General features: G+C 42.3%; 1 protein-coding gene and 1 long non-coding RNA gene across 3 annotated transcripts in view; both read right to left on the bottom strand.

Annotated features, from left to right (window-relative positions):
- The window catches only part of SLC40A1 (solute carrier family 40 member 1), a 161,462-nt gene that overhangs the window by 101,265 nt on the left and 33,339 nt on the right, over window positions 1-26,858 (bottom strand). The gene's annotated exons all lie outside the window — the stretch shown is intronic.
- LOC143785086 (uncharacterized) lies at window positions 17,824-25,283 on the bottom strand. The gene is made up of 2 exons (XR_013217953.1): window positions 24,707-25,283; window positions 17,824-18,997 (listed from the first exon to the last, which is right to left on the bottom strand). It is a non-coding gene; the product is annotated as an uncharacterized LOC143785086 (long non-coding RNA).

Genomic DNA, 26,858 nt, shown 5'->3' with positions numbered 1-26,858 from the left:
CTACATGTATGACTATGGGCTGTGCATTATACTACATGTATGATTTGGGGCTGTGCATTGTACTACATATGGGATATGCATTATACGTTATGGATGACTATGGGTAGCACATTTATGGTTTATGGATGATTATGGGCTGTACATTATACTTCATTTATGACTATGGGTTGTAAATTATACTACATGTATGACTATGCGATGTGCATTATACTACATATGGGATTAGCTTTATACTTTATGGATGACTATGGGCTGTGCATTATAGTAAATTTATGACTATGGGCTGTGCATTATAGTAAACGTATGACTATGGGTTGAGCATTATAGTAAATGTATGACTATGGGCTGTGTATTATAGTAAATGTATGACTATGGGCTGTGCATTATAGTAAATGTATGACTATGGGCTGTGCAATACAGTATATGAATAACTATGGGTTATGCATTATAGTAAATGTATGACTATGGGCGGTGAATTAGATTACAGGTATGACTATGGGCTGTGCATCATACTTCATTTATGACTATGGGTTGTGCATTATATGGCGTGTATGACTATGGGCTGTGTATTATATTACATGTATGACTATGCGCTATGTTTAATACTACATATGGGATGAGCTTTATACTTTATGGATGACTATGGGCTGTGCATTATAGTAAATGTATGGCTATGGGCTGTGCATTATAGTAAATGTATGACTATGGGTTGTGCACTATAGTAAATGTATGACTATGGGCTGTGTATTATAGTAAATGTATGACTATGGGCTGTGCATTATAGTAAATGTATGACTATGGGCTGTGCAATACAGTATATGAATAACTATGGGTTATGCATTATAGTAAATGTATGACTATGGGCGGTGAATTAGATTACATGTATGACTATGGTCTGTGCATCATACTTCATTTATGACTATGGGTTGTGCATTATATGGCGTGTATGACTATGGGCTGTGTATTATATTACATGTATGACTATGCGCTATGTTTAATACTACATATGGGATGAGCTTTATACTTTATGGATGACTATGGGCTGTGCATTATAGTAAATGTATGGCTATGGGCTGTGCATTATAGTAAATGTATGACTATGGGTTGTGCACTATAGTAAATGTATGACTATGGGCTGTGCATTTTAGTAAATGTATGACTATGGGTTGTGCATTATAGTAAATGTATGACTATGGGTTGTGCATTATAGTAAACTAGCTGAAGAGCCCGGCGTTGCCTGGGCATCTATATATATAATTGTCTAAGGGTTTTTCCGTCTGTCTGTCTGTCTGTCTGTCTTTCTGTCTGTCTGTCTGTCTTGGAAATCCCGCGTCTCTGATTGGTCGAGGCCGCCAGGCCTCGACCAATCAGAGACGGGCACAGTATCGACGTAGATGTCATAATGGTTGCCATGGCGACGATGATGTCATAAAGGTTGCCTCGACCAATCAGCGACGGGCACAGTCTGCCGCGAATTCTGGAATCATCATTGTCCATATACTACGGGGACATGCATATTCTAGAATACCCGATGCGTTAGAATCGGGCCACAGTCTAGTAGTAAATAACTATGGTTAGTTATAGCACCTCACTTCTCTTATTTTCCCATCACGCCTCTCATTTTCCCCCTCACATCTCTCATTTTCTCCCTTACACCTCTCATTTTCCCCCTCACTCCTCTAATTCCCCCCTAACACTTGTCATTTCGACCTCACATCTGTCATTTTCCGATCACTCCACTATTTTCCCTCACTCCTCTCATTTTGCACTCACACCTTTTCATTTTCACCTCACACCCCTCATTTTCACCTCACACCTCTCATTTTCCCCTCAGGATATACATGTTTGTCATCTCCCTTATATATAGTATACACCTGTATGTCATCTCCTGTATATAGTATATACCTGTATGTCATCTCCCCTGTAAATAGTATATACCTGCTGTCTGTCATCTCCTCCTGTATATTGTATATACCTATGTGTCATCTCCTCCTGTATATAGTATATACCTGTCATCTCTTCTGTATATACTATATACCTGTATGTCATCTCCTCCTATATATAGTATATACCTGTATGTCATCTCCTGTATATAGTATATACCTGTATGTCATCTCCCCTGTATATAGTATATACTTGCTGTATGTCATCTCCTCCTCTATACACCTATGTGTCATCTCCTCTTTTATATAGCATATACCTGTAAGTCATCTCCTCCTGTATATAGTATATACCTGTGTGTCATCTCCTGTATATAGTATATACCTGTATGTCATCTCTTTCTGTATATAGTATATACCTGTGTGTCATCTCCTCCTGTATATAGTATATACCTGTGTGTCATCTGCTCCTGTATATAGTATATATATGTGTGTCATCTCCTCCTGTATATACGTGTGTCATCTCCCCTGTATATAGTATATACCTGTGTGTCATCTCCTCCTGTATATAGTATATACCTGTGTGTCATCTCCTCCAGTATATAGTATATATCTGTGTGTCATCTCCCCTGTATCTGTACTGATCAGCCTTTACCTGCGCTTGCCCTTCCTGGCACCAAGGGAGTGATTCTGAAAATGCTCCAGGTACAGTTTGCATGTTATAGTAATGTAATGGTGTCTTTCTTTTTATACTCTTTATACATTTAGGAGGCCGTAATGGCACAATGTTAATAAAATACGTAGAGAAGGACTGCCCCATTATGAGATTGCCGTGAAGTGGCGGGGTAGCTCAAAGAATTGATCAATTATTTGCTAAATGTCTCATATTTGAAATACAGTTAGAATTCAGTATGTGCATGTGCACCGTTTGTATTGCGTTCTGACCATAAGCAGTGCTGGCTTCTCCTTTTTTTTTTGCTTTTATATAGTATATACCTGTATGTCATATCCTCCTGTATATAGTATATACGTGTGTCATCTCCTCCTGTATATAGTATATACCTGTAAGTCATCTCCTCCTGTATATAGTATATACCTGTGTGTCATCTGCTCCAGTATATAGTATATACCTGTGTGTCATCTCCTCCTGTATATAGTATGTACCTGTATGTCATCTCCTCCTGTATATAATATATACCTGTGTCATCTCCTCCTGTATATAGTATATACCTGTGTGTCATCTCCTCCTGTATATAGTATATACGTGTGTCATCTCCTCCTGTATATAGTATATATCTGTGTGTAATCTCCCCGGTATATAGTATGTACCTATATGTCATCTCCTGTATATAGTATGTACCTGTATGTCATCTCCTCGTGTATATAGTATATACCAGTGTCATCTTCTCCTGTATATAGTATATACCTGTGTGTCATCTGCCATGTATATAATATATATGTGTGTGTGTCAACTCCTCCTGTATATAGTATATACTTGTATACCTGTATGTCATCTCCTCCTGTATATAGTATATACCTGTGTCATCTCCCATGTATATAGTATATATGTGTGTGTCATCTCCTCCTGTATATAGTATATACTTGTATACCTGTATGTGGTAAGTGCGTGTGCAAGTTTTGGCGAGTTTTCCATGAGGTGAGTTTTGCACGTGTGGCGAGTTTTACGTGAGCCTAGTTTTGCATGTGGCGAGTTTTGCGTGTGGCGAGTTTTGAGCGGCGACTTTTGTCTTTCGACTTTTATGTGGCGAGGTTGGTGTATGTGTGGTGAAATGTGTGCTGAGGGTGATATATGTGTTCAAGCACGTGGTAGTGTGTGGTGCATTTTGTGTGTGTGTTCATATCCCCGTGTGTGGTGAGTATCCCATGTCGGGGCCCCACCTTAGCAACTGTACGGTATATACTCTTTGGCGCCATCACTCTCACTCTTTAAGTCCCCCTTGTTCACATCTGGCAGCTGTCAATTTGCTTCCAACACTTTTCCTTTCACTTTTTCCCCATTATGTAGATGGGGGCAAAATTGTTTGGTGAATTGGAACGTGCGGGGTTAAAATTTCGCCTCACAACATAGCCTATGGCGCTCTCACAGTCCAGACGTGTGACTGTGCAAAATTTTGTGGCTGTAGCTGCGACGGTGCAGATCCCAATCCCGGACATACACACGTACACACACATTCAGCTTTATATATTAGATAGATGACTATTAGCTGTGCATCATATTTGGGCTGTGCATTATACTGCATGGCAGCAAAGATTGAGACAGAGAGACTCATTGCTAGAGAGAGCAAAAATAACCCCAAAATATTCTTTAACTACATAAATAGTAAGAAACTAAAAAATGCTAGTGTTGGCCCCCTTAAAAATAGTCTGGGTGAAATGGTGGATGAGGATGAGGAAAAAGCCAATATGCTAAATGACTTTTTTTCATCAGTATTTACAAAAGAAAATCCCATGGCAGCCAATATGACTAGTGATAATAATTCCCAATTTAATGTTACCTGCTTAACCCAGCAGGAAGTACGGCGGCGTCTAAAAATCACAAAAATTGACAAATCTCCGGGCCTGGATGGGATCCACCCCCGAGTACTGCAGGAATTAAGTACAGTCATTGATAGACCATTATTTTTAATCTTTAAAGAGTCCATAATAACAGGGTCTGTACCACAGGACTGGCGTATAGCAAATGTGGTGCCAATATTCAAAAAGGGGACAAAAACTGAACTCGGAAATTATAGGCCAGTAAGCTTAACCTCTACTGTGGGTAAAATCCTGGAGGGCATTCTAAGGGATGCTATACTGGAGTATCTGAAGAGGAATAACCTCATGACCCTGTATCAGCACGGGTTTACTAGGGACCGATCATGTCAGACTAATTTGATCAGCTTCTATGAAGAGGTAAGTTCCGGTCTGGACCAAGGGAACCCAGTAGATGTAGTGTATATGGACTTTTCAAAAGCTTTTGATACGGTGCCACACAAAAGGTTGATACATAAAATGAGAATAATGGGGATAGGGGAAAATATGTGCAAGTGAGTTGAGAGTTGGCTCAGGGATAGGAAACAAAGGGTGGTTATTAATGGAGCACACTCGGACTGGGTCACGGTTAGTAGTGGGGTACCACAGGGGTCAGTATTGGGCCCTCTTCTTTTTAACATATTTATTAATGACCTTGTAGGGGGCATTCAGAGTAGAATTTCAATATTTGCAGATGACACTAAACTCTGCAGGGTAATCAATACAGGGGAGGACAATTTTATATTACAGGCTGATTTATGTAAGCTAGAAGCTTGGGCTGATAAATGGCAAATGAGCTTTAATGGGGATAAATGTAAGGTCATGCACTTGGGTAGAAGTAATACGATGTATAACTATGTGCTTAATTCTAAAACTCTGGGCAAAACCGTCAATGAAAAAGACCTGGGTGTATGGGTGGATGACAAACTCATATTCAGTGGCCAGTGTCAGGCAGCTGCTACAAAGGCAAATAAAATAATGGGATGCCTTAAAAGAGGCATAGATGCTCATGAGGAGAACATAATTTTACCTCTATACAAGTCACTAGTGCGACCACACTTAGAATACTGTGCACAGTTCTGGTCTCCGGTGTATAAGAAAGACATAGCTGAACTGGAGCGGGTGCAGAGAAGAGCAACCAAGGTTATTAGAGGACTGGGGGGTCTGCCATACCAAGATAGGTTATTACACTTGGGGCTATTTAGTTTGGAAAAACGAAGACTAAGGGGTGATCTTATGTTAATGTATAAATATATGAGGGGACAGTACAAAGACCTTTCTGCTGATCTTTTTAATCATAGACCGGTGACAGGAACAAGGGGGCATCCTCTACGTCTGGAGGAAAAAAGGTTTAAGCATAATAACAGACGCGGATTCTTTACTGTAAGAGCAGTGAGACTATGGAACTCTCTGCCGTATGATGTTGTAATGAGTGACTCATTGCTTCAATTTAAGAGGGGACTGGATACCTTTCTGGAAAAGTATAATATTACAGGGTATATATATTAGATTCCTTGATAAGGCGTTGATCCAGGGAACTAGTCTGATTGCCGTATGTGGGGTCGGGAAGGAATTTTTTTCCCCAAGGTGGAGCTTACTCTTACCACATGGGTTTTTTTTGCCTTCCCCTGGATCAACATGTTAGGGCATGCTAGGCTATGGGTTGAACTAGATGGACTTAAAGTCTTCCTTCAACCTTAATAACTATGTAACTATGTAACTATTACTATTAGCTGTGAATTATACTATATGTACTGTATGACTATTAGATGTGCATTAAACCACAAGTTTAACTCTTAGATGCATTATACTACATGCATGACTATGGGCTGTGCATTATACTATATGGATGAGTAGGGGATGTGCATTATAGTTTATAGATGACTAGGGGATGTGCATTATAGTTTAGAGATGACTATGGGCTGTGCATTATAGTATATGGATAACTATGTTCTGTGCATTGTACTACATGTATGACAAAGGGCTGTGCATTATACTACATGTATGACTATGGGTTGTGTATTACATTATGGATGATTATGGGCTGTTTGTTATACTTTATGGATGACTATGGGCTGTAAATTATACTACGTGGATGACTATGGGCTGTGCATTATACTACATGTATATCTATGAGGTGCATTATGGTATTTGAATGGCTATGGGATATGCATTATAGTTTATGGATTACTGCGGGCTGGACATTACACTATATGGATGACTATGCAATGTGCACTATAGTTTATGGATGACTATATAGGCTGTGCATTATACTACATGTATGATTATGGGCTGTGCATTCTACTGCATGTATGACTATGGGTTGTGCATTATACTACATGTATGATTTGGGACAGTGCATTATACTACGTGTATGACTATGGGCTGTGCATTATAGTTTATGGATGACAATGCTCTGTGCATTACATTACATGTATGATTTGGGGATGTGCACTATACTACATATGGGCTGTGCATTATACTTTATGGATGACTATGGGCTGTGCATTATACTACATATGGGATATGCATTACACTTTATGGATGACTATGGGCTGTGCACTATACTACAATTATGACTATGGGCTGTGCATTACACTGTATGGATTCCTATAGGCTGTGCATTATACTACATGAATGACTTTGGGCTGTACATTATATTACATGTATTACTATGGGCGGTGCATTATACTACATATATGTCTATGAGGTGCATTATACTATATGAATGACTTTAGGATGTGCATTATAGTTTATGGATGACTGTAGACTGTGCATTATACTATATGGATGACTGTGATGTGCATTACAGTTCATGGATGACTATGGGCTGTGCATTATATTACATACCGTATATGACTATGAGTTGTGCATTGCTCTACATATACTGTATGAGGTGCATTATACTATATGAATGAGTATGGGATGTGCATTATAGTTTATGGATGACAATGAGCTGTGCATTATACTACATGTATGACTGAGCTGTGCATCATATACAGATGACTATGGGGTGTGCATTATAGTTTATGTATGACTATGGGCTCTGCAATAGATTGCATGTATGACTATGGGCTGTGCATTACCGTATATCATATGGAGGACTATGGGTTATGCATTATAAGGATCACTATGGGCTGTGCATTATATTATAAGGAGCACTATGGGCTGTGCATTAGACTATATGGAGGACTATGGGCTGTGCATTAGACTATATGGAGGACTATGGGCTGTGCACTGTATTATATGGATGTTTTTTTATTTTATTCAAGATCCAAATCTTGCACTGGGGCCCGTCAGACTCTAGTTACACAACGGAATGTCATCCATCAAATTGCTGTGTAATAAAACTGAGTTACGGCTATGTGCATCAAAAACGAATCTCCTGACAGGACAAAAGGATTTTGCCTCATTTTTATGTATTTTTTCCTATTCATTTGAATGGGTGCAAAATGCTAAAAGAATTGACATGCTGTAGATTTGAAAGGGCTTCAAATCTACAGGAAAAAAATATGCAACATGCGTATGAGATTTCAGAAATCTCATTCATTTTGCTGGGACAGTAAAATGCTGAATTTTTCATGGCAAAAACACAATGTGTGAACGTACTATAAATTATGTTGCAGCATTTTCACCTAGTTTAGTTTATCTAAAGTTTTTTTTCTTTTGCTGGGAGCAAAAATGCTTCTACTTCATTATATGTATTTTTGGTCGTTTTGGAATGTAACCCTCTAAGGAAGGGTCATTCCAACAATATGCGTGATTTACTGGTTGAACACTGGTAAAACACGAGGAACAGGTTCAAACAGAGTCTTTAGGCATGCAGGGTTTACCCCAACTGACTTTACAAACTTCAGAGTAAACAAACCCCTATTAAACTGGTGTCCACGACCAATAGAATTTTTTTTGCTGCCTTTTTTTCTCTTTATGGCATTTATCATACAAATTAATTTATTTTATATTGTGATACCCAGTTTTTTAATTTCTTTATGTTTAAAGGGTATGAGGGATTTGAAATTTTTTTTAATCAATTTATTTTTTTTAAAACATTTTGTAGTCAACATATGGCAATTGAACATGCAATAGTCCGATCGCTTATAATATTTGCAATACCCCAGTATTGCAGTATATAGTATAAATTGTGGTCTCCTATGACGTTCAGCCTATAGCTGCATTTCACATTTTTTTACGCACTGTGGAATACACCCCAAACTTGGAAGTTGATACAAAAGGGAGGAAATAAGAAGGGTCCTGTTATGGTCTAAATTACCAGTTAGTTTAATGTCAGCACTACCAGATATTTAAGAGGAAAATTTTTTAGGGTAGGCCCACCGACTGTAAGACTTTACACCCAAAGAAAAAGATCAGAGTAAGGCCTCTTTCACACTTCCGCTTTTTACAATCAGTCACAATCCGTCAAAATGTTGAAAAGATGGATCCTGTGCAGATTGTAAAAAACGGACGCACTGGATCTGTTTTTTTGACAGATCCATAGTGTGTTCCAAGCGATCTGTAGCATCGCTTGGAAAACTGATTGACAGGTTGGTCACACTTGTCAAACATAGTGTTTGACAAGTGTGACCAACTTTTTACTACTGATGCTGCTTATGCAGCATCAATAGTAAAAAGATATGTTAAAAATAATAAAAAATCTTGATATTCTCACCTTCCGGCGTCCTTGCAGCCTTCCCGCAATGCTCCAGTCCCAGTAATGCCTTTTGAAATGACCCGATGACGTAGCGGTCTCGCGAGACCACTACGTCATCACAGGTCATTCTCAGAACGCATTACTGGGAACGGCAGCATCGGGAACGCTGCGGGGGACGCCAGAAGGTGAGAATATCAAGATTTTTTATTATTTTAATTATTTTTAACATTATAACTTTTTACTATTGATGCTGCATAGGCAGTATCAATAGGAGAGAGAGAAAGAGAGAATTTCCCTGACTAGAAATTCTTCCACGCATGCTCAGTTTCAAAAGACGGCATCCGTCGCTGGATTCCTGCTTTTGACAGTCAGTGACAGATCCTGCGTCCATAGGCTTCCATTATAGCCAATGACGGACGGTGCAGGATCCGTCGCTGAGCGATTTTCCGACGTACACAAAAAACTTTCTATGTGCATTGTCTCCGCCCGACGGACAGCGATTTTTACGACGGATCCAGTGCACGACGGATGAAACGGAAGGCCATCCGTCATAATCCGTTGCTAATACAAGTCTATAAGAAAAAAAACATTTGCTGGATCCGTTTTTTTTCACAAAACAACGCATTGTGACCGAAAAAGGAAGACGTAAGTGTGAAAGAGGCCTGAGGGCATGTCCAGTCAATAGTGTTTGAAAAGATATGGACTAGTTGCAGCCTTACAAATTGATTTTATAAAGTTATATGCTTGCAGCCCATGGGAAGGACATATATCTAGTGGAATGGGCCTTGACATCTTCTTGTACTTGGGAAGTGCAAGACTCATAGGTAAAATAAATAGCGTAGTGTGTAATCCACACAGCTAGAGAGTTTGCTAGCTAATTTCCCTTTATTCATCCTCTCAAACTTGACAAACAGGTATTTATTCTAAACCATGAAGAAGCAGATAAGTATTCCAACACACATCTCAGCAATAAAACGGCCCGTAAGACTTCGGGTTACTGCCGAAGGACGGTGAACAATCTCGAGATTGATAGAATTTTAATGCAACCTTAGAGAGAAAAGCCTGGTCATGATTGATCACCATCCTGTCTTCGAGGATAAAGGTATAGGGAGGGTGTAAGGCTGCTTGGTGTGGACCCACCACAGGCCAGGATTACCCTGGAAGGGCGTAACTAAGGCTACGTTCACATTTGCGGCCAGCGCCGCAGCGTCGGGCGCCGCAGCGGCGCCGCATGCGTCATGCGCCCCTATATTTAACATGGGGGCGCATGGACATGCGGCGCACTTGCGTTTTGCGCCGCATGCATCGCTGCGGCGCCCGCGTCGGGGCGCAGAGGACGCAGCAAGTTGCATTTTTGCTGCGTCCAAATTCAATGAAAAAAACGACGCATGCGGCGCAAAACGCAGCGTTGTGCATGCGTTTTGCTGCGTTTTTGTTTGCGTTGTGCGCTGCGGCGCCGACGCTGCGGCGCACAACGCAAATGTGAACGTAGCCTAAGTGACTTCCTGGTATTCACTAAAGCCTCAGATTGTGAGGAAAGGATTGGCCGCAGGTAGTCAACAGGTTCCACTCCAGGGAAGTCTCATTGACTCTCCAGTCAGCTGCTGCAGTCTAAGATACAGGTACGAGGTACAAGAGGACAAGGGCAAAGACATGGTCAGACAATCTGGGGTCAGGGCAGGCAGCAAAGGATCAGAGTATAAAGCAAAGATCAGGAGAGGAGGGGTCAGACACGACAGGTATACAAGCCAGGTCAAAAACAAGAAACAGAACAAGAATGCACCCACAGGATCCATAGACAAGCAACTGAGACCCAATAATTTGGCACGGAGTGGTGGGAGAAGCTGTCTAGGGATAGGCTGGGGAAGGCAAACCCTGCAGGATAGGGCCATGCCTCACTAAAGCCAGGTGGAGACTCTTTATTAAGAGAGCTGGCAATGACTACAAAACAGCTCTAGGAGATGGTCTGACGCTGGGGAAGAAGAGCAGTGAATGCAGAGTTGAGTGGCACGGAGGTGTGTGAGACGCCGGCATGACAGTACCCCAGGGCTGCCACCATTCAGGCCCCCAAACTGGCAACATTTTCAGACCCCCTTGAGGCTCCACCCAGGATCCACCCCTCAAACCTTCCACAGTCCCATGGCCCTGTGAAGAGCAGAACAAAAATGGTTACCTCAATGAACCATTTTAAAAAGAATTTGTGATAAATATTGACCTGTCCATTCAAGGACATTTTAGCTATAGTATGAAATCCTGTTTTTCTTGTCTGTGGAATTGCCTTTGTACTGTTTGTTGTGAAACTGCCGCCCACGAAACTGTTTTTTTCTTTCTTTCCTGTTTTGTCTCTTTGTTTAAACATGCAAAACTTGTATAACCACTGAACCTACCGATACAACTATATAAAGAAGGGATAGCACCTTGAAGGCAGGCGTGCTTCAGAGACTTCCCAGTGATACACTATACAAGACGTGTCTTGTGTATTATTTATGGTGATTCCCCACTTCCAAAGGCTGCTCCGAATGAGTGTGATCCTGACATTTCCTGGCGCCCGAACAGGGACCCGAGGTCTGTGTATTCCTTCAAGAACACCGGCAGAATACGAACGAAAAGAGAATCTGGGATAATGGACGGCAGATGAACAAAAACCTGGCCAGGTAAGAGACACTGTTAGATCTCTTATATCTGCCCTGCACTGTCCGTAAGATTTTCTGTGTCGTGTTCTTTAGCGGGTAGTTCTAGTAGAGGAGGATACCTATAGCTTGGGTTCTTGAACTATTTAGGAATTGATCACCTCACGGAGTACGGCATTGAATGAGAGTGAATGTGAATAAAAGGTGTGTGGAAGTTGGGAATAGCCCTATAAGCCGCCCAGGGTGTTGAAACAGAAGAAGTGACTGTCCCACTGGGCAACGTGGTTGCGTCCTTTCGGGGAGACCTCCGCGCCTATGGTTCAATCTCTGACCCTGTCTTTGACAAAAACCTGGTGACGGATAAGTGTATGATAGTATGAGCCCAGGACAGATAAATTAGCCTGGGACAAGAATACGTTGTGTATGATAGTATGAGCCTAGGACAGATAAATTAGCCTGGGACAAGATACGTTGTATGTTCTTTTTCTTTTTCTGTCTGGTTGCATTTGTGTTGTTTGCTATAGGTGTAGGAATCAGGATTTTCTTACATCAACACGGTACGCAGAAGCCGTTAAACATCCTAGCTCCTTAGGAAGAAGGTAACGAGGTATTCTCATACCCAAACGCCACCAAGGGCAAGAAAAGACATCCTAGCTCCTTAGGAAGAAGGTAACGAGGTATTCTCATACCCAAACGCCACCTAGGGCAAGAAAGCTCAGGATAAGAAAATGGGGAATAAGCAAACAAAGTCGGAACCAGAAGAATTAGATATCTATACTATCATAAAGGAGAGAAGTGGTGAAGATGCCACTAAGGGGCTGAGAAAGATTTTTAGTAAGTTTGGAGTTACTAGGGCAGAAGCTTTTAGTAGAAAAAAAATGGGAAGGAATTCAGGAGAAAAAAAAAAGGGCATAATCAGAGACAAGAAATGGATAGATCAGATCCAAGCGTTGATTGATGTCTCTAGGGTAGCAGAAATGCTGTGGTCTGCCCTATTGGAACAAGCATGTGGGCATGACAGCATGTGCATTTAGCTAAACTGATCTGTGTGTATGAGGAATCCCTGTGTAATGCAGATTCCCCAAATTTCCACTGCCAGTGTTGTGTGACTAATGTGCAGAGAGTGTGTGCCTTACAGACACAACTGGCAGAGAATGAACAGTATAATGTAGACAGAGAAAAGCAGATTGCTAGTCTTGAATCACAACTGCTGAAAATGAAAAATCATTGTGTTGATATGGAAGCCCAGCTGATTCAGTCTGGGGCTGAGGTCAGAGCTGTGAAGGAAATGGCAGCAGCCAGTGATGCCATTGTTAATCAGTGCAGTGTGGAGCTGGATACTAGTTCCCAACTGATTACTAGTCTGAAAAATATCATCAATGATTTTTCAAATGTGGTGCCGGCCTTCTCTTTGTCTCTGAACACAAGGTCAGATCCCCGACCAATTGTGCCCTGTGCAGGGCAAAAAGGGGGGAGTGATGGAAAAGGTGATATATCAAATATTTTATCAAATTTTGATCCAATAATAAAAAGTAATGACAGATATGTGCTGTCTAAATTACAAAGAAAGTTCAAACGTGACATTGTTAAGAGTGCATCCTTAGTAATGGAAGAGTTTAAAAGTTCCAGACAGAGGGAGGTATGTTCTGTCCGGGCCCATAAATCAGGCTTGGCATGTGTTACATGTAGGGTTGAGCGAAACGGGTCGTTCATTTTCGTAAGTCGCCGACTTTTGGCAAAGTCGGCGTCTCATGAAACCCGATCCGATCCCAGTGTGGGTCGGCCACGTGGAACGCGAACTTGGCGCCAAAGTCGCGTTTCGAATGACGCCTTCCCCGCCATTTTTTGAGCCAATTAATTGTGGGCAGCGTGATGACATAGGTTCCGGCTCCTGCGGCATCATAGTGCTATGTTACGTTTTCGGACTTAGTAATTTCCGGAGTCAAAAAATAACATATGCCTTGCACGGAAGAGAGAAAGAGAGAAAGAGAGAAAGAGAGAAAGAGAGAGAGAGAGAGAGAGAGAGAGAGAGAGAGAGAGAGAGAGAGAGAGAGAGAGAGAGAGAGAGAGAGAGAGAATAAAAAAAATAAAATAATTTCATTGACATACATTGGGTTTCGTGTTCCGGGTCCGGAACCTGACTTAACAGTAGAATCGGCCGATTCCATACGATCCGACATCCGAGAAGGTCGGGTTTCACAAAACCCACCTCGATCCTAAAAAAGCTAAGGTCGCTCAACCCTAGTTACATGTTATGCCTGTGCTGGCTCCGGCCATATTGCCAGGTACTGCAAATGGCCGGGTACGATGAAGGAGAGGAAATATCATTCTGTGAAATGTTTTAAATGTGGTCACTTTGGACATATTGCAAGGAACTGTTACTGCACAAGTAATTGTGAAGGGCCTAGCAATATTGTCAGGGAGCACAGGCATTTTCACAGACATAATGGCATTTTCTCTCAGTCTGTCCCAAGCCACTGGCAAACTCCTCAAAATGGCCAATTACAACCAGGGAGGATAGTGAGGTCTTGATGTAAACTCAGATTATAGAGTTTCTATCTGGTCTCTGGTCTTTGTTTCTTTTGTTTTAGCTCCTTTTATTCTTCTTCTATTTGCTAAGTTTGCTCTTTTGTTATTGAAATGAATTGTTAGACCAGTGTGGTTTAGACAGGAGGCAGAAGGGCCTTATCTGAGGTGCAATGTGATTGCAATGATAATAGGATTTGTTAGTTGTTGTTTTTTTTTTTTTTTTTTGCTGTTTTCTATCAGACCCCCTGTGGTTTTTAACTCCAGGTTTCCATAGAATTCATAATGATAAGAGTAACACAGATCACAGGATAATAGAGTCACATCCATGGATGCTCTGATTTGTTGCTTGAACTAAGATAGGTAGGGAAGTGTGTGTTCACCTAAGCTTTGAAGTTCAGCTGTAAAACTGACTTTGTTTGTTTGTTTGTTTTCCTGTGCATCTTAGATTAGATAAAGGGTGTTGTTACGTGAGCTAAGATAGGCGAGTAAGCATGGACAGATAACGGATGTACACGATGGAGTGTCATGTTATACAGTGTGCTGACCTTGAAGTTTGGACGGACAACATGGTTTCGTTCACCTGATGCAGGATACAACTAGAGTCAGTGTACCTTAGCTAAAAGTTTAGTTTTCCTAGGGTGTTAAGTAGCCGCAATTTCACTGTTATTAGATAAAGCTTCTGAGATTGTTCTTGATCACCCACTTCTAGTTCAGACCACTCATGATGTACATGGCATTCTTAACCAGGTCCAACCTAAACATATTTCAATGGCCAGACACCTCCGTCTCCAATGTTCCCTACTACTGCCGCCCAACATTTCCTTTGCCAGGATTCAGACTCTTAATCTCGCGTCTTTGCTCCCTTTAGAGTCTGAGGGGGGTACCATACCTGAGGAAACTGCACTCTCCAACTCCTTTGACCCATCAAAGTCAATGCATGATTGTGTACAATTAATGGAACAAGAGACTCAGGGCTTATGTAATGTACGTGACAAGCCACTCTGTAATGCTACATTTGAACTTTTCATAGATGGCAGTAGATATGCAGATATGAATGGACAATTTCATACAGGTTATGCGGTAGTAACTCAGCATGAAGGGCTGAAAGCAGAACCTCTCCCTGCTAATCAGTCTGCACAAGAAGCAGAACTTACGGCATTGGTTGAAGCTCTAAAAATAGCCAAAGATCAGACAGCAAACATATACACTGATTCTAGATATGCACATGGCATTATTTTCGATTTTGGCGTAATATGGAGAGCCAGAGGTTATATGACTGCTTCAGGCCAACCTGTTAAACATGCCTCCCTCATTAGACAGATTCTGGAGGCAGCACAAGAAACTAAAGAAATAGCGGTGATAAAGGTAGCTGCACATGTGAGACTCGACACCGAGGAAGCCAGGGGTAACGATAAAGCCGACAAGGCAGCAAAACAGGCAGCACGTAAACCCTTACATCATGCCCACACACTAGATAGCTCTGAAGATGATGAGGAGAGATTGAAGGAAGCTCAGAAACAGGTAGATGACGAAGAACGAGGGCAGTGGCAGAAAAAAGGGGCAGAAGATCAGCAAGGATTATGGAAAAAAGGAACTTTGTTGTGTTTACCCAGAGCCTGGTACCCCGCAGTGGCAAGTGACCTCCACCTACCCACGCATGTGTCGGCAAATGGTATGACGCTCAAGGTAAAAGAAAGGTGGTTGGCTCCAGGCTTTGGTAATTTTGCTCGGAACATGTGTGCTGCATGCGCTATATGCCTGGCACACAATCCAGGTCAGACCATTAAAACCCCAACCAAGCATCATGTAAGACCACTGTATCCCTTTCAAAGACTCCAGATCGACTACATCCAACTTCCTAGGTACAATGGATACGTGTGTGGACATGTTCTCAGGGTGGCCAGAGGCTTATCCAGTTCGTAAAGCCTCAGCAAAAACTACTGCCATTAAAATAGCACATGAACTGATACCCCGTTACGGCATGCCTGAGGTGATCGAGTCAGATAGGGGTACCCATTTTACTGGGGAAATATTCCAGAATGTTATGAAAATGTTGGGAGTAGAAAACCAGTTTCACACTCCGTATCACCCACAGAGTTCAGGTAAAGTGGAAAGATTAAATGGAACAATAAAATTAAAAATCCAGAAGGCCATGGCAGAAACAGGAAAGCCTTGGACCGAGTGTCTACCACTTGCCCTGTATTCCATCCGAAACGCGCCAAGGGGGAAGGCTAAGCTGTCACCACATGAGATTCTTTTTGGTAGAGCAGCAAATTTGGGTTGTTATTTTCCACAACAACTGATGTTGAATACTGAGACTTTAACTGCTTATGTACAAGAATTACAAAAACGTTTAACTAAAGTGCATTCGCAAGTTTTTGCTTCCCTTCCAGATCCAGAAAATCTCGAAGGAGGCCACAAGTTGGAACCTGGTGATCAAGTCTACGTGAAAAGACACACCAGAAAGACTCTGGAACCGAGGTTTGACGGACCTTTCCAAGTCCTGTTAACAACTCCGACAGCAGTCAAGCTTGAAGGAAAGGCATCATGGATACACGCAAGCCATTGCAAAAAAGCAGTATAAGACTCATGATATTGATGTTAATAATGTTAACCTCAACGGAGGCATGGGAAAGACTGAATTCTCTAGCCCCTTTGAACAATAGATTCGTACAACATCATAGAAAATTAGTGCATGACTTGTTAAATAATACGCAACCCCTGGCAGATTGTTGGATCTGTACCCATTCACCAGTATCAGCCACAAGTATACCTTTTCTAGCAGTTCCCGTGTCAGCTGAAGAAATATTCGCTTGGCCTAATTGTTCAGACAACCTGGCCAACAACCAACCTGGCAATACTAGACTATGGAATACTACAATCGCCATACCAGTTGTGGGATGGGTAGAATTTCCTTGGTGGCAGGGCAATCTTACAGGAAAAATAGGCAACTTACAATATTTAGCATTCAAGGGAGGAAAATGGGTACCTAGGAATAAGACTGGATTAACTGATTTAGGACAGGTCCCCACTGAAAATCTACAGCTCAGTTTCAGTACAACCACCCCTTCCTCTGATGCTTTCAAACCTACAGTATTGGAAAGATACATACATAATAGAAAATGGGAACATTCCGAGTTGTTCCCCCAAGGTGATGCAAACAGTTGTACAAGTAAGCCGGGGAACCTGGTTTGTAATGAATCCAATGAGTATGTCAACGGAATGCATGTATGTGGGAATCCCGCAGCCGGGTACTGTAGCCCCTTGGGACAAAAACCCTCTTGGTGTATGCTTCAGAATGTATCTAGTTTTGTGGATTTGGCTCACAGATTCGTATTGCAGCACTCAGCTTTGTGGGATCTGCCTGAGGGTACATTTTGGATATGCGGAGAAGGAGCATATAAATGGCTTCCCGTAGGTATAAAGGGTACTTGTACATTAGGACGCCTAACCCCGGCTACTTTCATAATTTCAAATAAACAAGTGAATATGCAAGCCGTGCCCAAGCACACATTGTATAAAAGAGCTGCAGATAACTCACCACGTCCCTCGGGGAGGCCGCATATAGTACAAATGGGAATTCCCAACAAAATTGCTAGTACCATTTTTATTTATCCTATGTTAACACAGATGTGGGATAAATTAGTTAGAGCCACGGATTATCTAGATGATCAGATTTGGGATATATTGGACATATTAAATACTAGTATAGCTGTACAGAATCAGCTTATAATAATCACTAACCAACATACCCTGGTATTGGATTACCTAACTGCCTCACAAGGGGGTATGTGTCAAATCATCGGACCCACCTGCTGTCATTATATAGACCCAAATAGTACTATGAGTATGAGATTTAAATTAGAAGACGTACAACGACTCAGGGATCAGTATGACAAAGACAATGACCAAAATAAGGATAGCTGGTGGTCAGATACCTTTTCTTTTCTTAACCCGGCCAATTGGTTCAGAGGGATCGGTGGGTGGGTTACCGGGATTATGCAAAGCCTAATACATACAGTTATGGTTATTGTAATTATATATGTATTATTCAAGGTTGTACTCAAGGGTATCTCGGTATGCACAAATAAATTTTGTGTAATGGATGCGAGAATATAAAGTTTTTTTTTGTTGTTGTTGCAATATCACAAAAAGAATGACTAAAATGATCGTCTATATGACAAGGTTTTGAATGGAATATGTCAAAGGGGGGATTGTGAAGAGCAGAACAAAAATGGTTACCTCAATGAACCATTTTAAAAAGAATTTGTGATAAATATTGACCTGTCCATTCAAGGACATTTTAGCTATAGTATGAAATCCTGTTTTTCTTGTCTGTGGAATTGCCTTTGTACTGTTTGTTGTGAAACTGCCGCCCACGAAACTGTTTTTTTCTTTCTTTCCTGTTTTGTCTCTTTGTTTAAACATGCAAAACTTGTATAACCACTGAACCTACCGATACAACTATATAAAGAAGGGATAGCACCTTGAAGGCAGGCGTGCTTCAGAGACTTCCCAGTGATACACTATACAAGACGTGTCTTGTGTATTATTTATGGTGATTCCCCACTTCCAAAGGCTTCTCCGAATGAGTGTGATCCTGACAGCCCACTCTTGGACCAACTCAACTTCTGCATCCTGTCTTCACCAATCGAACATTAATAGTTCCCATTGAACACCACATCACATAAACAGCCATCAGCTTTTGTTTTGGCTTAAAGATTTTTTAAGCCTGCCACCACAACAAGGTAGACTCTTTTGGACGGGCCCTTCTCTACCTGTCATGGTTCCCAATGGCAAGGGAAAGTCAGAGAACATAAATAACAGAACAGCTCTTGGGTGATGGAATCTCGAGCTGACCATGAGCTAAACCTATCACACAACTAACAGTGGCCGGGTGACGTACCTACGTTTTATCCCTAGACGCCCAGCGCCAGCCGGAGGACTAACTAACCCTAATAGAGGAAAAGACAGACCTGGCTTACCTCTAGGGAAATTCCCCCAAAAAGGAGACAGAAGCCCCCCACATATATTGACGGTGAGTTCAGAGGAAAAGACATACGTAGTATGAAGGTAGGTTCAGCAAAGCGAGGTCCGCTTACTAGATAGCAAGAAGATACAATAGGGAACTTCACGGTCAGCTGAAAACCCTATTAAAATACCATCCCGAAATTACTTTAAGACTCATGTGTCAACTCATGACACCGGAGTGGCAATTTCGGCCCACAAGAGCTTCCAGCTACAGAAAAATAACATAACTGTGAACTGGAACAAAAATGCAAAACAAACTTAGGACTAAGAGTCCAACTTAGCTGATAGTAGTCTAGAAGCAGGAACATGCAACAGAAAGGCTCTGGTTACATTGATGGCCGGCACCAGAATAACTGAGCAGCAAGGCTAAATAGGATACTCCCATATCCTGATGGAAACAGGTGAACAGAGAAAGTGAAGCACACAAGTCCAGTACCACCAGTGACCACCGGGGGAGCCCAAAAACCAAATTCACAACAGTACCCCCCCCTCAAGGAGGGGGCACCGAACCCTCACAAGAACCACCAGGGCGATCAGGATGAGCCCTATGAAAGGCACGGACCAAATCAGAGGCATGAACATCAGAGGCTGTCACCCAAGAATTATCCTCCTGACCGTAGCCCTTCCACTTGACCAGATACTGAAGTTTCCGTCTGGAAACACGGGAGTCCAAGATCTTCTCCACAACGTACTCCAATTCACCCTCAACCAACACCGGAGCGGGAGGCTCAACGGAAGGCACAACCGGTACCTCATACCTGTGCAATAATGACCGATGGAAGACATTATGGATAGAAAAAGATGCTGGGAGGTCCAATCGAAAGGACACGGGGTTAAGAATCTCCAAAATCTTATACGGGCCGATGAACCGAGGCTTAAACTTAGGAGAAGAAACCCTCATAGGGACAAAACGAGAAGACAACCACACCAAGTCCCCAACACGAAGGCGAGTACCAACACGACGACGGCGGTTAGCAAAATGCAGAGTCTTTTCCTGGGACAACTCCAAATCGTCCACCACCTGTCCCCAAATCCGATGCAACCTATCCACCACAGTATCCACTCCAGGACAATCCGAAGACTCCACCGGAAGAAAAACGAGGATGAAACCCCGAATTGCAAAAAAAAGGAGAAACCAAAGTGGCAGAACTAGCCCGATTATTGAGGGCAAACTCCGCCAACGGCAAAAAGGCAACCCAGTCATCCTGATCTGCAGACACAAAACACCTCAAATAAGTCTCCAAGGTCTGATTAGTTCGCTCAGTCTGGCCATTAGTCTGAGGATGGAACGCAGTCGAAAAAGACAAATCAATGCCCATCCTAGCACAGAACGCCCGCCAAAATCTAGACACGAACTGGGTACCCCTGTCAGAAACGATATTCTCCGGAATACCATGCAAGCGAACCACATTTTGAAAAAACAGAGGAACCAACTCGGATGAGGAAGGCAACTTAGGCAAGGGCACCAAATGAACCATCTTTGAAAAACGGTCACACACCACCCAGATGACAGACATTTTCTGAGAAACAGGGAGATCAGAAATAAAATCCATAGAGATGTGAGTCCAAGGCCTCTTCAGAATAGGCAAAGATAACAACAATCCGCTAGCCCGAGAACAACAAGGTTTGGCCCGAGCACAAACATCACAAGACTGCACAAAAACTCGTACATCTCGAGACAGGGAAGGCCACCAGAAGGACCTAGCCACCAAATCCCTGGTACCAAAGATCCCGGGATGACCTGCCAACACAGAAGAATGAACCTCCGAGATGACTCTACTGGTCCAATCATCAGGAACAAACAGTCTACCAGGCGGGCAACGATCAGGTCTATCCGCCTGAAACTCCTGCAAAGCCCGTCGCAGGTCTGGGGAAACAGCAGATAATATCACCCCATCCTTAAGGATACCTGTAGGTTCAGAATCACCAGGGGAATCAGGCTCAAAACTCCTAGAAAGGGCATCCGCCTTCACATTTTTAGAACCCGGTAAGTATGAGACCACAAAATTAAACCGAGAGAAAAACAACGACCAGCGCGCCGGTCTAGGATTCAAGCGCCTGGCAGACTCAAGATAAATCAAATTCTTGTGACCGGTCAATACCACCACCTGATGTCTGGCCCCCTCAAGCCAATGACGCCACTCCTCAAAAGCCCACTTCATAGCCAAAAGCTCCCGATTACCAATATCATAATTTCACTCAGCGGGCGAAAATTTTCGAGAAAAGAACGCACAAGGTCTCATCACGGAGCAGTCGGAACTTTTCTGCGACAAGACCGCCCCAGCTCCGATCTCGGAAGCTTCGACCTCAACCTGAAAAGGAAGAGTAACATCAGGCTGACGCAACACAGGGGCGGAAGAATAGCGGCGCTTAAGCTCCCGAAAGGCCTCCACAGCAGCAGGGGACCAATCAGCAACATCAGCACCCTTTTTGGTCAAATCAGTCAAAGGTTTAGCAACATCAGAAAAACCAGTTATAAATCGACGATAAAAATTAGCAAAGCCCAAAAATTTCTGAAGGCTCTTAAGAGAAGAAGGTTGCGTCCAATCACAAATAGCCCGAACCTTGACAGGATCCATCTCAATGGAAGAGGGGGAAAAAATGTACCCCAAAAAAGAAATCTTTTGAACCCCAAAAATACACTTAGAACCCTTCACACACAAGGAATTAGTCCGCAAAACCTGAAAAACCCTCCTGACCTGTTGGACATGAGAATCCCAGTCATCCGAAAAAATCAAAATATCATCCAGATACACGATCATAAATTTATCCAAATATTCACGGAAAATGTCATGCATAAAGGACTGAAAGACTGAAGGGGCATTTGAAAGACCAAAAGGCATTACTAAATACTCAAAATGGCCCTCGGGCGTATTAGATGCGGTTTTCCACTCATCCCCCTGCTTAATTCGCACCAAATTATACGCCCCACGGAGATCAATCTTAGAGAACCACTTAGCCCCTTTTATTCGAGCAAACAAATCAGTAAGCAGTGGCAGAGGATACTGATATTTGACTGTAATTTTATTCAAGAGTCGATAATCAATACACGGCCTCAAAGAGCCATCTTTTTTAGATACAAAGAAAAAACCGGCTCCTAAGGGAGATGAAGAAGGACGAATATGTCCCTTTTCCAGGGACTCCTTAATATATTCTCGCATAGCAGCATGTTCAGGTACAGATAGATTAAATAAACGACCCTTTGGAAATTTACTGCCCGGAATCAGATCTATGGCACAATCGCAATCTCTGTGAGGAGGTAGTGAACCAAGCTTAGGCTCCTCAAAAACATCACGATAATCAGATAAAAATTCCGGAATCTCAGAGGGAATAGATGACGAAATGGAAACCAAAGGTACGTCCCCATGAGCCCCCTGACATCCCCAGCTTAACACAGACATTGCTTTCCAGTCAAGGACTGGGTTATGAGATTGTAACCATGGTAATCCGAGCACCAAAACGTCATGTAGATTGTACAACACAAGGAAGCGAATCATCTCCTGATGGTCTGGATTCATACGCATAGTCACTTGTGTCCAGTATTGTGGTTTATTACTAGCCAATGGTGTAGAGTCAATACCCTTCAGAGGTATAGGAACTTCCAGAGGCTCTAGATCAAACCCACAGCGCCTGGCAAAGGACCAATCCATTAGACTCAAAGCGGCGCCAGAGTCGACATAGGCATCCGCGGTAATTGACGATAATGAACAAATCAAGGTCACAGACAGAATAAACTTAGACTGTAAAGTGCCAATTGAAATAGACTTATCAACCTTTTTTGTACGTTTAGAGCATGCTGATATAACATGAGTTGAATCACCACAATAGAAGCACAACCCATTTTTTCACCTAAAATTCTGCCGTTCGCTTCTGGACAGAATTCTATCACATTGCATATTTTCTGGAGCCTTCTCAGAAGACACCGCCAAATGGTGCACAGGTTTGCGCTCCCGCAAACGCCGATCAATCTGAATAGCCATTGTCATGGACTCATTCAGACCTGTAGGTGCAGGGAACCCCACCATAACATCTTTAATGGCATCAGAGAGACCCTCTCTGAAATTCGCCGCCAGGGCGCACTCATTCCACTGAGTAAGCACAGACCATTTACGAAATTTTTGGCAGTATATTTCAGCTTCATCTTGCCCTTGAGATAGGGCCATCAAGGCTTTTTCAGCCTGAATCTCTAAGTTAGGTTCCTCATAAAGCAACCCCAAAGCCAGAAAAAACGCATCCACATTGAGCAACGCAGGATCCCCGGGTGCCAATGCAAATGCCCAGTTTTGAGGGTCACCCCGCAGCAAGGGGTGACCCTCAAAACTGCTGTGCGGGATCTCCAGCGGAGCGAGATCTCAGGGAAAGAAATAATTTACAATTATTTTTGAAATTTAGGAAACTAAATCTATCCCCGGAGAAAAATTCTGGTATAGGAATTCTAGGTTCAGATATAGGAGCATGAATAACAAAATCCTGTAAATTTTGAACCTTCATAGCAAGATTATTCAAACCTGTAGCCATACTCTGAGGATCCATTTTAATCAGGTGAGATCAGAGCCATTCAAGGATTAGAAGGAGAGAGAGAGACAAAGGCTGCACTTAGAGCAGAAATGCAACTGAGTCAACTAAAAAGCAAGCTCAGAAGGAAAAAAAAAAAAAAACCTGCAGACTTCTTTTTCTCTCCTTTCTTCTGCCAACGGTTTTAACCCTTGGCCGGCCATACTGTCATGGTTCCCAATGGCAAGGGAAAGTCAGAGAACATAAATAACAGAACAGCTCTTGGGTGATGGAATCTCGAGCTGACCATGAGCTAAACCTATCACACAACTAACAGTGGCCGGGTGACGTACCTACGTTTTATCCCTAGACGCCCAGCGCCAGCCGGAGGACTAACTAACCCTAATAGAGGAAAAGACAGACCTGGCTTACCTCTAGGGAAATTCCCCCAAAAAGGAGACAGAAGCCCCCCACATATATTGACGGTGAGTTCAGAGGAAAAGACATACGTAGTATGAAGGTAGATTCAGCAAAGCGAGGTCCACTTACTAGATAGCAAGAAGATACAATAGGGAACTTCACGGTCAGCTGAAAACCCTATTAAAATACCATCCCGAAATTACTTTAAGACTCATGTGTCAACTCATGACACCGGAGTGGCAATTTCGGCCCACAAGAGCTTCCAGCTACAGAAAAATAACATAACTGTGAACTGGAACAAAAATGCAAAACAAACTTAGGACTAAGAGTCCAACTTAGCTGATAGTAGTCTAGAAGCAGGAACATGCAACAGAAAGGCTCTGGTTACATTGATGGCCGGCACCAGAATAACTGAGCAGCAAGGCTAAATAGGATACTCCCATATCGTGATGGAAACAGGTGAACAGAGAAAGTGAAGCACACAAGTCCAGTACCACCAGTGACCACCGGGGGAGCCCAAAAACCAAATTCACAACATCTACCCTATTAAAAAATTCTTAAAATGTCTAATACTCTTTTTAGGTATATTTTTATTTATTTTTATTTTTTCCCTGACTTCAAACTCCAACTCTGACTCCACGAATCCGACTTCAAAGCACTATCACACTACTGAGCATGTACAAAAAGTGCAGCACAGATTCATCTCAGCTAAAATCCAAGATCCTTAGATCAAGAATAGAACAGACATTTATGATACATTTTATAACTTTCCCAAATTAATATGAAAACATTTACAGTACATCCTGCACTGAACTACTGAAATCAATTTAATATATATTTTAGGAGTCGGACCATTTTATACTGACTCCAACGCCTCAGCCCTGACTACAATTCTGATCATTAATTAAATAACACAATATTAATAGGTGCCAATATACACAGGAGCTCTGTACATAGTATACAGTGTGTAGTGTAAGTGTACAGGTAATGATTACCAGTGTTATTATATACATGAGCTCTGTATATAGTGTACAGGTAATACAGGAATCACCAGTGACATTACACACGAGCTATGTACACTGACACTATATACAGAGCTCCTGTGTATAATGTCACTGGTGATCCCTGTTTTACCTGTAAACTATACACTAGTATAGTTTACAGGTAATACAGGGATCCCCAGTGACATTATACACAGGAGCTCTGTAGATAGTGTCAGTGTACAGGTAATACAGTGATCATCAGTGACATTATACACAGGAGCTCTGTAGATAGTGTCAGTGTACAGGTAATACAGTGATCACCAGTGACATCATACAGTTTATATAAATTGTTATTCACCACTGTGCCCCCCACACTAACTATAAAAAGCCACTTTCCCCACCCAATAAATATATAAATCACCTGTACTCTTTTCCCAGTGCATTACCAGTCACACTACTGCATCCACGCCCCCCACTCTGCATCTCATGCTCACCCAATTCATTATATTTACATGCCTCCTGCCACAATTCATTGTGATGTCCTCTCTCCCACCTCGACCCTCAATTATTATTTTCTGGACCCGACTATTCATCTTTTGCTCCCCTCCACCTTCAATTGCTCTCTCCACCCCCTACCCTCAAGTCACCATTTGCTCTTCCCACACCCCACCTTTAATTCATCAGTTGCTGTCTATCACCCCCAGTTCATTATTATTTGCTCTCGGTCCACATCAATACATCATCATTCACTGTCCCCCCACACCCTCAACTTATCATTTGCTCCTCCTAAGCCCTTTTAATGCATTTTATTAAAGAAAAACGGTTTTCATGGTTTCCTGGAGCATTACTTATGGACTGGTAACTTGCAAAGTGGCACGTGTACATGCAGGTGCATACACGATGACATCATCGCAAATGTGCCGTCACTATAGTGTCCCAGAAGAGGCGGAGGGACTCCCTTGGAGCTGCACGGCCATTCAGTTTTGACGGCTGTGGAGCTCCGAGAAGGCTCCCGATGCCAAAATGTGCACCGCCGATGGTGTGCCAGCACATGATTCTTTATTATAATCTGTGGCCCTGTAAGCAGAAGCACTGGGGGGCACACACGCATGACACTCGTCTCCCGCTCGCAGCGCAGAGTCATTTGAATCTTGCATTGGATGCCATACGCTCGTCTGACCCCGGCCTTAGGCTAAGTTCCTACAATGAACTTTTGTTTGGTGAGTTTTTGATGCTACAGAGTTTCTGCACCATTTCTGCACTTATAGGGTATTTTTGGTTACTTGCGTTTTTTCATTACTTTGAGTGGGGTTTTTTTGCGTTTTTGATGCTGTGTTTTTTGTCTCTTGTTGGTATATCATGTTTTAAACAAAGCTGCCTTGCTTTTAATACTTCCTGGTATTTGGTTTTGACAAAACTTTATTGATACAATCATGTGCAGAATACGTGAGTTTTCAATGCGTTTCCACCGCGAAAACGCAAGTGCATTTTTTACCTATGGTTCTGTATCAAATGCAATGGAAATCCTATACAGAAAGGAAACAAATCAAAAAGTCCATGACTCATGCTATTACAGGAAGGTCTACCGTATATACTCGAGTATAAGCCGAGATTTTCAGCCCACTTTTTTGGGCTGAAAGTCCCCCTCTCGGCTTATACTCGAGTCATACCCAGAGGTCGGCAGGGGAGGGGGAGCGGGGGCTATCAAAAT

This window comes from Ranitomeya variabilis, chromosome 7 (genome assembly GCF_051348905.1).
Source record: "Ranitomeya variabilis isolate aRanVar5 chromosome 7, aRanVar5.hap1, whole genome shotgun sequence".
Lineage (NCBI taxonomy): Eukaryota > Metazoa > Chordata > Amphibia > Anura > Dendrobatidae > Ranitomeya > Ranitomeya variabilis.
The sequence above is the reverse complement of the archived record's forward strand: the minus strand, read 5'-3'. Positions and strand labels throughout refer to the sequence as shown.